Source organism: Euprymna scolopes, chromosome 21 (genome assembly GCF_053919585.1).
Source record: "Euprymna scolopes isolate OS-2025 chromosome 21, ASM5391958v1, whole genome shotgun sequence".
Classification (NCBI taxonomy): domain Eukaryota; kingdom Metazoa; phylum Mollusca; class Cephalopoda; order Sepiida; family Sepiolidae; genus Euprymna; species Euprymna scolopes.
Window position 1 is genome coordinate 98326970 of NC_136502.1, and position 15000 is coordinate 98341969.

A 15000-nucleotide genomic window follows, 5' to 3' on the forward strand; every position below is an offset into this window, starting at 1 on the left:
GAAGTAAATTCATAGAAACGGAAACCAAATAATCATATTCTGGGGGGGGATGATTTCAGGAAGGAATATGGGCCAAAAGAGTTTGCAAGCACTCATTTATCCGCAATAAATACCATTTTTAAACATGATATAATTCGAAAAATTGTGTCATCATGATTATAGTACCATATATTGATAACATATTACAAGAAGAACACAGTTATTACTCAAATAACAATTAACAGAACAATACGAATTTATGAAACTATTTAACCCTTTATTCGCTTTCCTCCATTTTTAATAAAATCAATCGGCCTCCTATCAACAGAAGATGTTAATGTATGCACTTGCTGAGGTGTGATTTCAGAAGATACCTTCTTGTTTCTCTCCCAAATGTCTTTTTTTACTATGGAATTGATGCCCGTTTTCGTAAACCTTCCTCTTCAGAATCGACCAGAGGTTCTCTATCGGATTCAAATCCGGGCTCTGGGGTGGCCAGTCCATCAGACGTTCACCAGAGATACCCTTGTCTGAAAGCCAAGCTTTTGTGAACCGAGAAGCATGGCTTGGGACATTGTCTTGTTGGATAATTAGATTCTGGTTGAGAGCATCATTTTGTGAATTCAACCAGGGCAATAAATTTGCTTCCAAAAACTTGCAGTAGTTCACAGAATTCATTTTGACACAGTCAGGGACAAGAAAAGGACCAACAATATCACTTCCAATAATACCAGCCCAAATCATCACTCCTCCTCCTCCCTGTTGACATCTGAATCGCAAGCGTGGGCAATTGCCTTTAAGAAGCCATCCCTTGGCCCAACCGTGGTTGCTCTGGCCTCATCAGTCCAGAGAACATTTTGAAAATTGGTTTTCAAATATTTAGTGGCCCATGCTAGTCGCTTCTGATAGTTTATATTACTCAAAGGAGGACATTTTGTCTGTGTTCTCTGGTCGGCTATCTGTTTCAAAATCCGATTTCGGGTCCTTTTAGAAATGCCAGACACTCCTGCATAGTCGAAAATAGCTTTGCTTGTGCTGTGTGGGTTTGCTAGCAAACTCCTCTTGATTTTTCTAATATCTCGTTGTGAAGTCACCTTTGGTCTGCCACTTTTATGCTTTTTTCTTCCATCTTTGCCGTCAATGACGAAACGTTTCACAGTTCGATGATCTCGTTTCAAAATTTTCGAAATTTCCAATGTAGATTTCGCAAATGCAACAATTTCACCCTTCTCCCTATTTGTCAACATCTTTCCTTTAGCCATTATCAATAAATTAAGATTACCTGCATAAACTTTTGGCTCACCTGAAAAGTGGAAAATGTCGAACTGTTATTAAATTCTGGCTTTTATCGTAAAATGTAGTAATGGAACGAACCAAAAGTCCAAAATGAAAAAGAAAGCAAAACTAATAAAGAAATTGAGAAAAAATAGGTCTGAAAACTCTTTTGACCCCCACTGTATAAAAGAAATATGGGAGATAACTCTAAATAATTCAAATTTATGAGATTTTCAAAAACTATTCTTAACATGGTGACGGTGCGGGCATTGGAAAACTCAAATCCTTTTGATAATGTGATAATGATTTCCTTTATAAAAAATCTACTCTATCAATTTACGTGATTTTTAGTGTACGATATTTTCATTCCGTCACGGGTACCTACATCGTACATACCTTATTTTGTTTATTATTTTTAATATAGATAAATTCTTTTCCATTTTCTTATTTTTTTTTCTTTATTTTCATTTTCTTTTTCTATGCATATGTATAAATATATACACCTGTATATATGCACATATGTATATATACATGTGTATATACTTGAATATGCATATATACATATGTATATACTTGAATATGTATATATACATATGTATATATACTTGAATATACATAAATGCTTATATGCATATATATGTGTATATACATATACATGTATATATGCACACATACACACACACATGTATATATATATATATATATATGTATACTTATATATCTCAGTAAACTGCTTGATTATTAAAAATGTAATTCAAACTAAAAGCGTAATATTTATTAATATTATATAATATAATTAATATAGTTTATTTATATATTATGTAATATAATTAATATAATTTATTAATATTTATTAATATTATATAATGTATTACGGGCGTTCTGTGACATAATATGCATCACACGCAAATGCACATACATACACACACACACACACACATATATATATATATGTGTGTGTGTGTGTGTGTGTGTGTGTGTGTGTGTGTGTGTGCGTGTGTGTGTGTGTGTAGGGGCCAAAAAGAATTAGAAGATTCTTTAAAAGAATACACTTATAATGTTAAGCTCAACATAATTGTTTTTGTTTGATGGTTTTTACTTACATTTATTTAGTTTTCATACTTTATATGAACTTCAGTAGAACCGTTAAATGATATGTGCTTATGTTCTGATAATTTCAACTAAAAACGAGTGCGTCACCCTATACAAGCTGAACAATAGAAATGAAGTAAAAGTCAGCCGAAATTTAGTTTGACTGAAGCCCGGCGATTGGCTCATGAATACTTTAACCCGCGGACGGAAATAAAAGTTAATCTGATATGTTAGCTACCTAAACTCAACACCACGTGGGTATATAAACACCCTAGGTAACATAAATCCATGCATTTTAGTCTGACGTTACTTACGTATATGAAATGTGTATGATTTTGTGTAGCTTAATTGACATATGTTGTCATAACGTACTACGTTGCATCACTCACGTATCAAAATAAACCAGTCGCATGTATATTCCAGTTAAGGAAGATGACGACGTTATGTTTTTACAGTTCTGCAGGCAGGTGGTGACGTCCTTCTACATACAGCGCCTGGTATTTCCAAATGGTCACCCAGTCAGACAGGCAGACAGACAGACAGATAGATAGATAGATAGATAGATAGATAGATAGATAGATAGATAGATAGATAGCCTATTTCAGATGCGAGAAATATAAGTCACGTATTTTTTTAGAAACACAAGCAATACAACCCAGACAGTGTTTCTTTCTAAAACACAATGAATCTTTAGTTTCTCTGCCGATCTCTACAAGTAAAATATAAATCGATATATTTTTCTCAAGCTTCATGTCGAGATTTTTTATTATATCGAAAAGTCTCGATTTAAAGAACCCTTACATACTCCTTTGACCTCTCTGTACACACACACACACACACACACACACACATACACACACACACACAAATATATATATATATATAAACACACACACACATAACACACACATACATATATATATACACACACACATATATAAACACACACACACACATAACACACACATATATATATATACACACATACACACACACACATATATATAAACACACACACATAAAACACATACATATATATACACACATTCACACACACACACACACATATATATATAAACACACACACATATACACACACATAGACACACACACATATATATATAAACACACACATAACACACACATACATATATATACACACACATACACACACATATATATAAACACACACACATAACACACACACACACACACACACACACACACACACATATATATATATATATATATATATATATAAATGCCAGACATTTTAGTAAAAATTTTCGCAATTTTCTTTATAACAATTACAAACATTAATCAATTTTAAAATACGGGCAAATGTTGACTTAGAATAAGTGCTTTATGTCAAATTGTTGGTTGAATATAATAAAATTTGTGCGCATTGTTGTATTACTGTGCTTCGAACGGATACCATAAGACTTAGTTCGCATCACCTTATCATAACAAAGGTTCATATCAAATTTAAGCTAGATCGGCCCATTAAGTTCCGAGAAATCTTTTAGAGTAACTGTTAGTATTGTGGTTACTGAACCCTATTTATCCCTAACTGTGCATGGAATGGATACCATAATAGTAAGTTCCCTGCACCCCATCATAATAAATGACTATAGAAAAGGTGGAACGTACAGACACAGACACACAGAAGTATGCATGGTTGTGTTTGTGCATGCGCGCGTGTGTGTGTGTGTTTGTGTGTGTGTCCGTGCGTGTCTGTGCACGCGCGTGCGTGTGTATGTAAGAGTGAAAAGCAATTCTGGTATTTTAAAATTGATTAATGTTTGTAATTGTTATAAAAAAAAATTGCTAAATTTTGTTTTTTGTTTTTCCAATTGGACAGAAATAACTTCACGAATTTGATCTTGGCGGACAGCGCGTGCCATACAGCCTAACGCAGCAATAGAAGCCTGCGTTAACAGCGCAACGGTTCCATCATGGAACTCAAAATCTGTTTTTCACAATTAACTCCAGATGGCCACATAGAAAAATAAATAATATATCACGAATCCGACACGAAAACAATATTAATTGAATTCATTTTAAAATTCCATTCATATTTCCTGTCATTGTTTTCATTTGGAGTTAACAAAATCAAAAGTAAATATGCAATAACGCGTCGAATATTGTCTGTCAAGTGGTCTATTGTGTCTAGTTAAGCAGCGTAGACATTTGATAATACATATCCTCACAGAACGTAATCTAATGGGGTTAAATCGCATGAACGAAGTGGTCAGTTAACAGGTTCATTTTGTGGATTTATTCGTTCATCAAATATTTATCTCAGTAAATTGATTGTATCGCCCGCTGTGTGGCATGTGGCATGTGGCTCTGTCCTGCTGCCACCACATAATGAATTGTCAAACCAAGCTGAGCTCAGAATCATGCAAAATATGCAATTAAAAAATATAGTTGTCAAGTTAAATTCGTTGCCTCTAAAAACACCCCATATATATATATATATATATATATATATATATATATATATATATATATGAACAAATGATTAATAAAACATGTTAAAAGACATCTTGAAAAAGAGGTAAAAACATATTTAATTTTAAAAAAGGAAACACAAGATAAGTGGATATTCCTTAATCCGCGGAGTTTATAAGAAATACTCTCCTTCTCATCAGAGAGCAGGAATTAGCAAAATGCAGGATAGGATTTTGCATATAAAAGTATTTAATGAAACTACAAGTAAGTCACAGATCTTACTTGGTTAAAGAAAAAAAGGGTGAGGTAAGGGGAACAGGAGGCAAAAGAAAAATGATAAAAAAGATTTCACATGAATGGTGAAGGGTAAAAATCCAAAAATGGTAAAATCCAAAACGGTCGAATTTAAAATTTCAATCCAATGGGTAAATTCCAAATGGTCAAAATAATCCAAAAGGCAGAGTTCCTTGGAAAAAAGCGCAAATGGAATGAATTCCAAATCATTAAAAGAAAAGCACTGGAGAGAATATTTAAAAACACGTCTGTCAAGGCTGGATGAATTAAAAAAAAAATGTTTAATTTAAAAATTTAAAAAATTATTATATATATATATATATATATATATATATATATATATATATATATATATATATATATATATATATCATATTCCTTATTATAGAGTGAAAATTAAAACTTCGACCTCCGAAAGTAATTAACATTAAAAGGCGTCCCCTTCTTCAAAAATCAACATAAATGACAAAGAAAAAAGTAATACAAGTTATTGGAGCGGGTTGCCATAATAAGAAGCTTAATCACACTAACGAATCAATCACACAAACGCACACACGTACAAGCATGCGAACGCACACGTGGGTGAGGGGAGAAAACTGTATTTCATGGTCGATTTGTATTACAAGCCGTGATTACCGAGGCAAATGATGGCACACATATTTTCCTAATCAATAAAAAAATTCATTGAGCGAAAAGAAAAAAATATGACAGAGGAAATAAAAACTCTGAATTTGTCCCTATAAATGGTTAGCGTTGTTTTTGTTTGATTGTTTTTTTTGTTTTTGTTTTTTGTTTTTGTTTTTTCTTGTTTTTCGTTCTTTCGTTCTTTCTATTATTTGTTTTCGTTGTATAAAACGTACCCTTCCTTTATTGTGACACCGATGTTGTGATGGTTAATTCGTGGCCTTCGCAAAGGGAAGGTCGTTCCATTGGGTTTCGTTGTTTTTGCTGATCTCACAGTGGTCGGTGCTCACTAACGAAACAAAAACTGTTGGACATTCATTACTGAAACTTGGTGGACAATTCATGTATAGACTCAGATTCGACGTTTCTGGATTTTTGGGATGAGGACTGGTTATTCGTATTATTTGGATTCATCGGACTACTGTTCTCATCTTGAGATTTTTCACAACGTTTCGGTCGATGTAACCCCCGACTTTCTTCAGGTGTATCTTGAGAATGTTTCTGTCGAAATCGGAAATTTGGAACTCCAAGGTCCCGAGTTCGACAGAAACATTCCTGAGTTCGACAAGACACACCTGAAGAAAGTCGGAGGTTACATCGACCGAAACGTTGTGAAAATCGCACTCAAGATGAGAACAGTAGTCGGATGAATCCAAATAATACTAGACTCAGATTCATTTGTACTGAATATGGTTGAATTGCAGAAGGAATTGCAAATGCTATTAACGATTTTATAAGTGGCATTTTTTAGGTTCGCCATTTTAGGGAATCAGCCTATACACCAATTGTATTTGTTTCTTTTAATTGCTATGTAGCGGGGGGTACATATTGAGTCAACATAACAAGAGGATGATAATTACATTTATATAGATTACGCACACACTTCATATTTATTACACAATAAGAGATGCTAATTCATTATTGAATGAGGGGAATGTGTAATACAGTTCTTTTACATCGGAGGGGGAGAATCATTACTGATGACGGAGGAAGGGACAGACAATTAATACTTAAAAGGCTATACAGAGTTCGTTTACAAGATGATAGACAAAACACATTTACCTTTTCCTTTTGGTGGAATGACGACAAACGGGGACAACAGTTTACAAATATTAGATGATTCTTTATTCATACCAGCTGGATGATTGATGATTATCAGGGATTCAAGCCTTTATGATTATATTGTCTCCTCTTCCCCCCCCTTCGCCTCTAAGGGGCATCAGCTTCCAGTGTGGCCGACTCGAGCTCTCTCTCTCTCTCTCTCTCTCTCTCTCTGGCGCTGTCTCTCGCTGTCTGTCTGACTGACTATCTAACTTCGAACCCTCTCTCAATATATTGAGAATCTCTTTTCTTGATGATGTCAGCTACGCCACGTGAAATTTATTTGCGTAGATTTTACTTATGTGTGTCCAAACACACTTTTGGCAAACAAAGAACTACCAATTTAAATTGCTTAATTTCTAATCTATTAACTGACATATTTAATATCCAGTTATTTCTAAAAGAACGAACGACCGACTCCATTCATAAATTAATTATCTATCTCTGACATAAATAATATTTAATTATTTGCGAGAACAATGACAATCGTTCTGCATTCCTAGGATTTCAATATGTATTCTTTTTTTTAACTTTTCTTACTGGGTTCTGGCCCTGTCGGTGGGGCATTAGAATACGCCGACTGCCCCCCTGCAGAGGGTAAAAGTCTCTCAATGGGGGTCCTGGATATGACCTTAAACTATATCCAGTGGTGAGGCCCCAGCTTGTGGGCTCTGGGGAGTGTGGAGCCACCCTTTAATTACCATTGCTCCCAGGTCCACTCTGACTCGGAGTGGTAGTACCTGTTAGGGTCCCAACTATGGGTTAAATAGAAACCAACGTGAAAACAACAAATATATTCTATTAAAAAATTTTCTTCAAAATCTTTGGATTCGGCATTAAATAACCCGGAAAGGGTTGATATGCCTTAAAACAACAACAAAAAAACAACCAACCAATCTTACTGGGTTCGATTCTAAACTTTTTCAAATCTCATTTTGAAATTTATCTAGTTTGCCTTCTTACTTACTGGGGTCTGTCCCTTCATAACAATGAGAAGTACCGATGCCTTTGAAAATGGCTGTTATTGTCGTAGGAAGAATTCCGATGTGTTTATGCCGCGTATAAACATCGCATGTTGATGGGTCCTATTAGATTTCAATTAATATTTTAAAAAAAATAAAGCGAAATGAATACGAACGTATTAAACGAAAAATTACCTGTATTAGATATTTAACTTAGTGTCTTTAACTAAACGCTTAGTGTGAACTTGATCTGGTTCGCCATCTATAATAGAAATCTCGCCTATCTGTTTAAATGTATGTATGTATGTATGTATGTATGTATGCCTAAAACTTTCAACAGAGGCGACGGATTTTCACGAGATCTGTATCATTTTGAAGCTAAAGTCTCGGACGACAAATATCGAAAAATTGGCCAAAAACATTAATTCCTTCGCCCTCAACTGGGCAGTTTTCTAAAAGAACCGGTCGATCTTTTGCGGCCTTTTTTTGTTTGTTTGTTTTTTTTTGCAAGTCATCGTATTGGTTGGATTGACTTTGCTTAATTTCGTCACGTGTTCGAGCCTGCCTGTCTACTACCATTTTGTTGTTGTTGTTGTTGTTTTTTGCTCAACACGCACCTCCAAACACCCGGAAAACGTCAGGCACTCAGGCTAGTCTTAAACATATTCCTTCGTAATGGCTGTACTGCATACATGAATTGATGACGAGTGACGACGAATGTCCTAAAAACTTTCCGTGGGTGGAGAACCCGCAATATTATTGTAGCCCTTTTGTTAAAACTGTAAAAGTATTATCTATGTAATCTGTTTAATGTGGTATAAGAATATATCTAGTTAATACGGTTTATCTCCAATATAAGAGGTTGTGACATATTTCCATTGTATGGTCACCCAGCGCGAATGAAAACCCCACGATATCATTATACCATCTTTAAACAGAACAGATACTACTCTTGGATCGTAGCCAGAAGACTAAAAAAGAATATTTTAATTACACGTATGGCTAAAAAGCGACATCATTATATATATATATATATACATATATATATATATATATATATATATGTATGTGTGTGTGTGTGTATATATATATATATATATATATGTATGTATGTATGTATGTATGTATGTATGTATATATATCGACTGTTCCTTCCTTTATCGAATTATTTCGATAACCGATTATCGATACTTATCGAGCACATTCTGATAGAAAATCTATCTAGAACACTGCCAAGCACATAAAGTACCTTATATGCTTTTGGTCGGAGGGGGAAGCAAGTCGCAAAAGAAAATGACTCAACGACTCACATACTTGACTTCATTAACTCGAACTAATGAAAGTCAAGTGCACAGAAACGAATTCCTACACATTAACACACATAAACAGAACAAGATACCGAACACCTATACACAATGCCACGCTGCCAAATACTTACATACATATACTACTTGTTATATTCACATTATGAACATTTTGACTTGTGACTACGAACTCAATTTTCCTTAGAAAACACGTGTTCGTATAAAGAATATTTACGGATTAAAAATATTTTTTATATGCTTATGAAAATGTTTCGCTTTTCTCAATTTCTCCTTTACAAAACTTTGTTTATGTTTTACGTTAGCACTTACTAACTGGTGACCCCTTCTCTTCTCTCAATGTTTTAGTTATTTCCACTTTATTATACAGTCCAGAAAGTAACTGAAGGCTTCTGAACTTATGTAGATTCTTTATTTTTCACGATATCTTTATGTTATCTTAACACAATCTGACTGAGATATTCGTAAATGTTTTTTTTAAGAAAAGGCAAAATTCCAACAATCTTTATTCATGAGAAATAATGTCTTTTTTATTTATTGCCTATTTTCAGCTTCGCATATTGGTGCTCTGTCCAAAACATTATTCATAACAGATTGCAGAATCTCTGGATTGCTATTTAACTCCCTTATTTCGTTCCTGATGTTTTCCGTAAATTCTTGCAGGGTTCGAGGTTTGACGTTTCGAGGTCTGCCAGTTTGCAGAACGAAATAAGGGAGGTAAATCGCAATCCAGAGATCCCTACATGTAAGAGAGCCTTTTACTCCAATAGTTTCTTCCCCAGAACCGCTAGACTTTGGAATTCTCTTCCGGGTCCTTGCTTCCCCAACTGTACTGACATGCAGAAGTTCAAGTGTAACGTGAACCGACATCTTGCTGCCCAACTCCCTACACAGTACCCCTGATACTTATGTACCTGATAGTAGCCCCCTACAACAAAGTGGCAATGTGCCTTATTTGGGGTGAAAATGCAATAAAAGAAAAAAAATTTAAGTTCAAAACCAGTCAGTAACTTTTTGGACACCCTGTACATGCACGTTTGTATATATCTCATTTTCATCCTTCGCTATCGAATTCAAGTTTGTCTGGTTCTTGGCCACACCGAAACAGGCTATCGTCGTTCAAACTGGCTACATATATACAAAAGGACCAACAGTCGAGGGGGGAGGAAGATATGCTTGGAAGAAATGGTGGAAGGTGGAAAAATAAATAAATAAAAGATAGCGTGATTACCTGGTGAGAGGCAGGGGACCATTTCTGACATGCTAGATCGTATTCTGCTCTGCAAGATGCTGAGGAAAACGTTTTGATGATGACTTCCAACAGTCTTGAAATACTGAACGAAAACATGTTCTACAGTAAAGTTCAATCAACACAAACGTTTGAACTATATAACACAAACGTTGACAAGTAGATTTCAATATAGAAATAAGACCCAACTGGAGCATAATAGAGACAAAGATGGCGCCGTATGAAATTACAATGAATAATTAATTTTTTAATCAAGTGTCCAATACAATCAATTGCAACATTGGGGGGGGGGCGAAAATTGCCTCATAATTTGTTTGAAGTCAATCGGGATGGATTTATTGAAGCTTAAAACACTGGAACTATTACGCGTTGACGTTCAGATGAGTAAAACGTTAAAGTTCTTTGAAAGCCTGCAGGCTCGTGGAGGCTTCGCCCAGGATTTATAGCTTTAAGCATACCGCTTGGCTTGAGCCATCATAACGACAGGACGAGGATTTTTTTAAACTCCTGGTCCCAAATTCAACAGAGATTAGACCATCTTTGTAATGGTCATCGCATGTTAATTGCAGTATAATCCTCTTGTGCAGTTGTAGGAGGTTCGCCCTCCCAGGCTTCGCCTTATTATTACGTAATGCTTGGTATTATTTTTGAAGTACCAAATATGTGCTAGTATGTTTCGTTGTTCTTATTTAGATGACCACTTATATATTTGTTGTTGTTCATGTTTGTGAGAGTCTTAGAGTAATAGAGACAGTATTAGGAGTGTTCATGTGTGTGATCATGTTGTGATGTGAGATGGGGACACTGGTGAGATATAGAGACAGGATACATATAAAGAGAGAGACAGTTCTGTATATATATAATAGACAGTGTACATGTTACTACAAGAGCACCAAGCCTGTAATTCAACTAGAAGAGATTTTTGAATATCTTGATAGACCGAGAGTGCGTTTGACATTTACGTTTGACAGTTGTACATATAATATAAACACGTTACCTTCCTCGTTGTAATGATGAACACGGAAAGACGGCAGTTATAAAAAACATGATGATCATTTATTCTTCCTTCGACCGGTCGGACATGATTTTATATTTCAGGGATTCAAAGTTGTTACATGGTTATTTCTAAACCCTCTCGCTTCCAGGGGATGCCTTGACTCTCTGAACCTCTCTGCTTCTCTGGTCTGACTCCCCTCGCTTCTTCTAACTTACTGATTCTGATTCTGACTTCTCTAACTAAATTCATAACTCATGACGTCACTGCATGACCCACGTTCCTCTCAGACACATTGCATTACATGGCTCCGTGTTTAAGCATGCATTGTTATTCACGTGTTTCTTACAAAGCCGGCCCTCTAACCTAATTCTCGTAACCCACTTTACAAATCACATTTTCCATTGTCCGTTTTTAAATTCCTTATTTTAATTTTCATTTTTATAACAGAAACAAAATTCATCATTCCTTTTTCAATAAACAGATATCTAACTATTCTGTGTGAGCTAAACAATGGCAATTCCGTATTCCTTATTTTCAATGACGTTCTGTATTTATTTTAACTTATGATTGGAATTCTCAATTCCAAGTCTAACTTCGCAAGTTCGAATCCTTGACTATCCTATTTCATTTTTACATTTAACAAATTCCCTTTTTTTTTTACTTACATGAAAAGGGGACAGCCCTTATCATGTAACATTATCTCTTTGAGAAGGGATTAGTTTATGTTTAATCGCCCGAGGCGCCTCTGCTGGAGAATTCCGATGGGGCTGCACAGGCATTTTTTGCAGGGTCTGAGTGCTCCTACTCTAGAACGCTTACTTTTCAATCCCATTTTCCGACCCTGGAGTCACATTTCTCTCGGTAGGAGAGAAATAAATATTCACTACGATAGAATGCCGATCTGTCGCAAGAAATGGACCCAACAAAATTGGTAGACACGTACACGTCTAAGTATATCACGATACATATGTATTAACATTATTACTTCCCCTGGTACCCGGAGAAATAACTCATTTATTTGATAGACATGCATAGAGTACTTAGTGAAGAAAATCCAAGCATACACAGAAGATTATTTGAGCGATAGTTTATGTTTCTGTTTTTATTTTTTTAGATAAGGATTGGTTATTCGTGTTATTTGTATTTTTTAGACTACTGTTCTCATTTTTTGTGTTATCAACACAACGCTTCGGTCGATATAACCTCTGCAAGCACTTGTGGCGCAGTAGTTAGAGTACTTGGTAAAATTAAGTAACAAATGACACTCTTCTGAAGGTTGAAGGTTCAATCCTCAGTGCGAGCGATACAAAATACAATTTCGAGTTACTTAGGATGACGGAACGAGAGCATAAATAAAGCGTTACGTCCGAAATTCCATATAGATATCCGAGTTTCACAGAAAGATTTCCAAGTTCCACAGAAAGATTTCCGAGTTCAACAAGATACACCTGAAGAAGGTCGGGGTTGCATCGACCGAAACGTTGTGAAAATAACACTCAATATGAGAACAGTAGTCTGAAGAATCCAAGTAAGCTACATCTAAAATTTCAAGCGTTTAGACACACAATTGGCGAAGGAGCTTGGTAGAGTTTTCAAAAGTCAAATCCTTGAACTTTGACCCCAAATTTTGGTAGCCAAATTTCTGGCCGAAAACCGATTAAAAATATTTTCCCAAATCTCAATACACTTTATGTTAAATCTCGAGTCTTTAGACTGAAAATTGGCAGAGTAGTTTGGTAGGAAAATGTATACACACACACAATTTTACTTATATAAATATATAGTAAGTTATAAAATGTATATGGCGATTAACCTATACTGAATATTCCGCGTTTCATCCACTCTAGGATCCTTCAGGCTTATGCGCGAATTCTGTGGTTGTTTAAATAGAGCACACACACAATGGAACAGGTCAACCAGAGGTCAAATAGGCCTTTGTCCGATGAATGCATGCTCATTGGCTGATAGGAAGGGCGCGGTGGATACTAGAAAGCTGATGGCTAACTAAAATCTCAATAGAAGATGCGCATATAAAAACGACAAACAACCACAGAATTCGCGCATAAGCCTGAAGAATCCTAGAGTGGATGACACGCGGAATATTCAGTGTAGCTTAATCGCCATATACATTTTATAATTTACTAACTAGCTCTACCTACGTATTGAGCACTTTTGAAGTAAATACTTAAAGTTTACGCATAAATCTATACTTTCGTATATTAATTTTATGTGAGTATATTAAGTAGTTATATATATATGTATATATATATATATATATATATATATATATATATATATAAGTTATAAAATATATATGACGATTAAGCTACACATAATATTCCGCGTTTCATCCACGCTATGATTCATCAGGCTTAATCGCCATATATATTTTATAACTTACTACCTAGCTCTACCTACGTATTGAGAGCACTGTTTAAGTAAATATTTAAAGTTTGCGCATAAATTCATACTTTCGTGTACTAATTTATATGATTAAATGAAGTAGTTATATATATATATATATATATATATATATATATATATATATATATATCGTACGTATATGCTCTCGTTTAGCTGTGTGTGTCTCTACTTGTGTGCGCGCGCTCTGTCACACATTACCCCATGGAGACGAAAGGAGGGAGGGAAAGAAGAGGTCAAGTCATCCCCAACTGTTAAATGCTTCTTTTATCTTGCCAAAACAAAGAGAGAAAAAAAGGGGCGCTAGTTGATGTTATTCTACGTGTGAGACATTTGTGGCGACGAAAAAAAAACCGCCCGAAATCTGTATTTGGTTAACAAGGGCGGGTTTGAGGTTTTTGGAGGAGGGGTGATTCTGCGTCCGACTGGGGTCAGAAGAAGCAGCGGGGTGAGTGGTTGGTTGATAAACACGAAAATGTGGGTAGGATAAAGGGAGGACGCTTTAGGAGGAGATGGGTAGAAGGTAGGCAAGGGATTGTTTATCCGGAGGCGGGTGGGGGTGGGGGCGAAAAACCACGTGTACACAAGATGCATAACATTTGACTTATTTGTAGTCGGTTGAAGATATGCTGTTCTGCTGTATCATAGCTCTTCAGTGCAGCTAGGCCAGTATTTCAAGCTGAGATTGATCCCGACCGTTTTTTGTTTGTTTGTTTGTTTGTTTGTTTGTTTGTTTTTTCTTTTTTGTTGTTTTTTTTTTTGGGGGGGGGGGGGCTAACCACTCGGGGTTTCTATAGCCAAAAGCTAAGAAACAAAGAGAAAGTTTATCGTTTATACAAACAAGTAGGCACCTCTAAACGATTTTGAAGAATGGAGCAGATAATCCCGTGACGTCAGACTTGTGTTAACTATACGAACTATGGAACAACAGAAGCGACCTATGATTTTTTTTAAACCTTTGTTTAAATTAATAATAAGTATTAATAATAATTATTTCTTATAATTTTGTAAGGCTTTAAGATTTACATAGTTTCATGAATACAGAATAATAATAATAATAATAATAATAATAATAATAATAATAATAATAATAATAATAATAATAATAATAAATAAAAATAGTACCAATAATAGTAGGAGCACTAGGAACAATTCTGAAAAATTTCGAAA

General features: G+C 35.2%; 1 protein-coding gene across 1 annotated transcript in view; it reads left to right on the forward strand.

Annotated features, from left to right (window-relative positions):
- Positions 1-15000, forward strand: part of LOC145242616 (fibroblast growth factor receptor-like 1) — a 525879-nt gene that overhangs the window by 93634 nt on the left and 417245 nt on the right. The gene's annotated exons all lie outside the window — the stretch shown is intronic.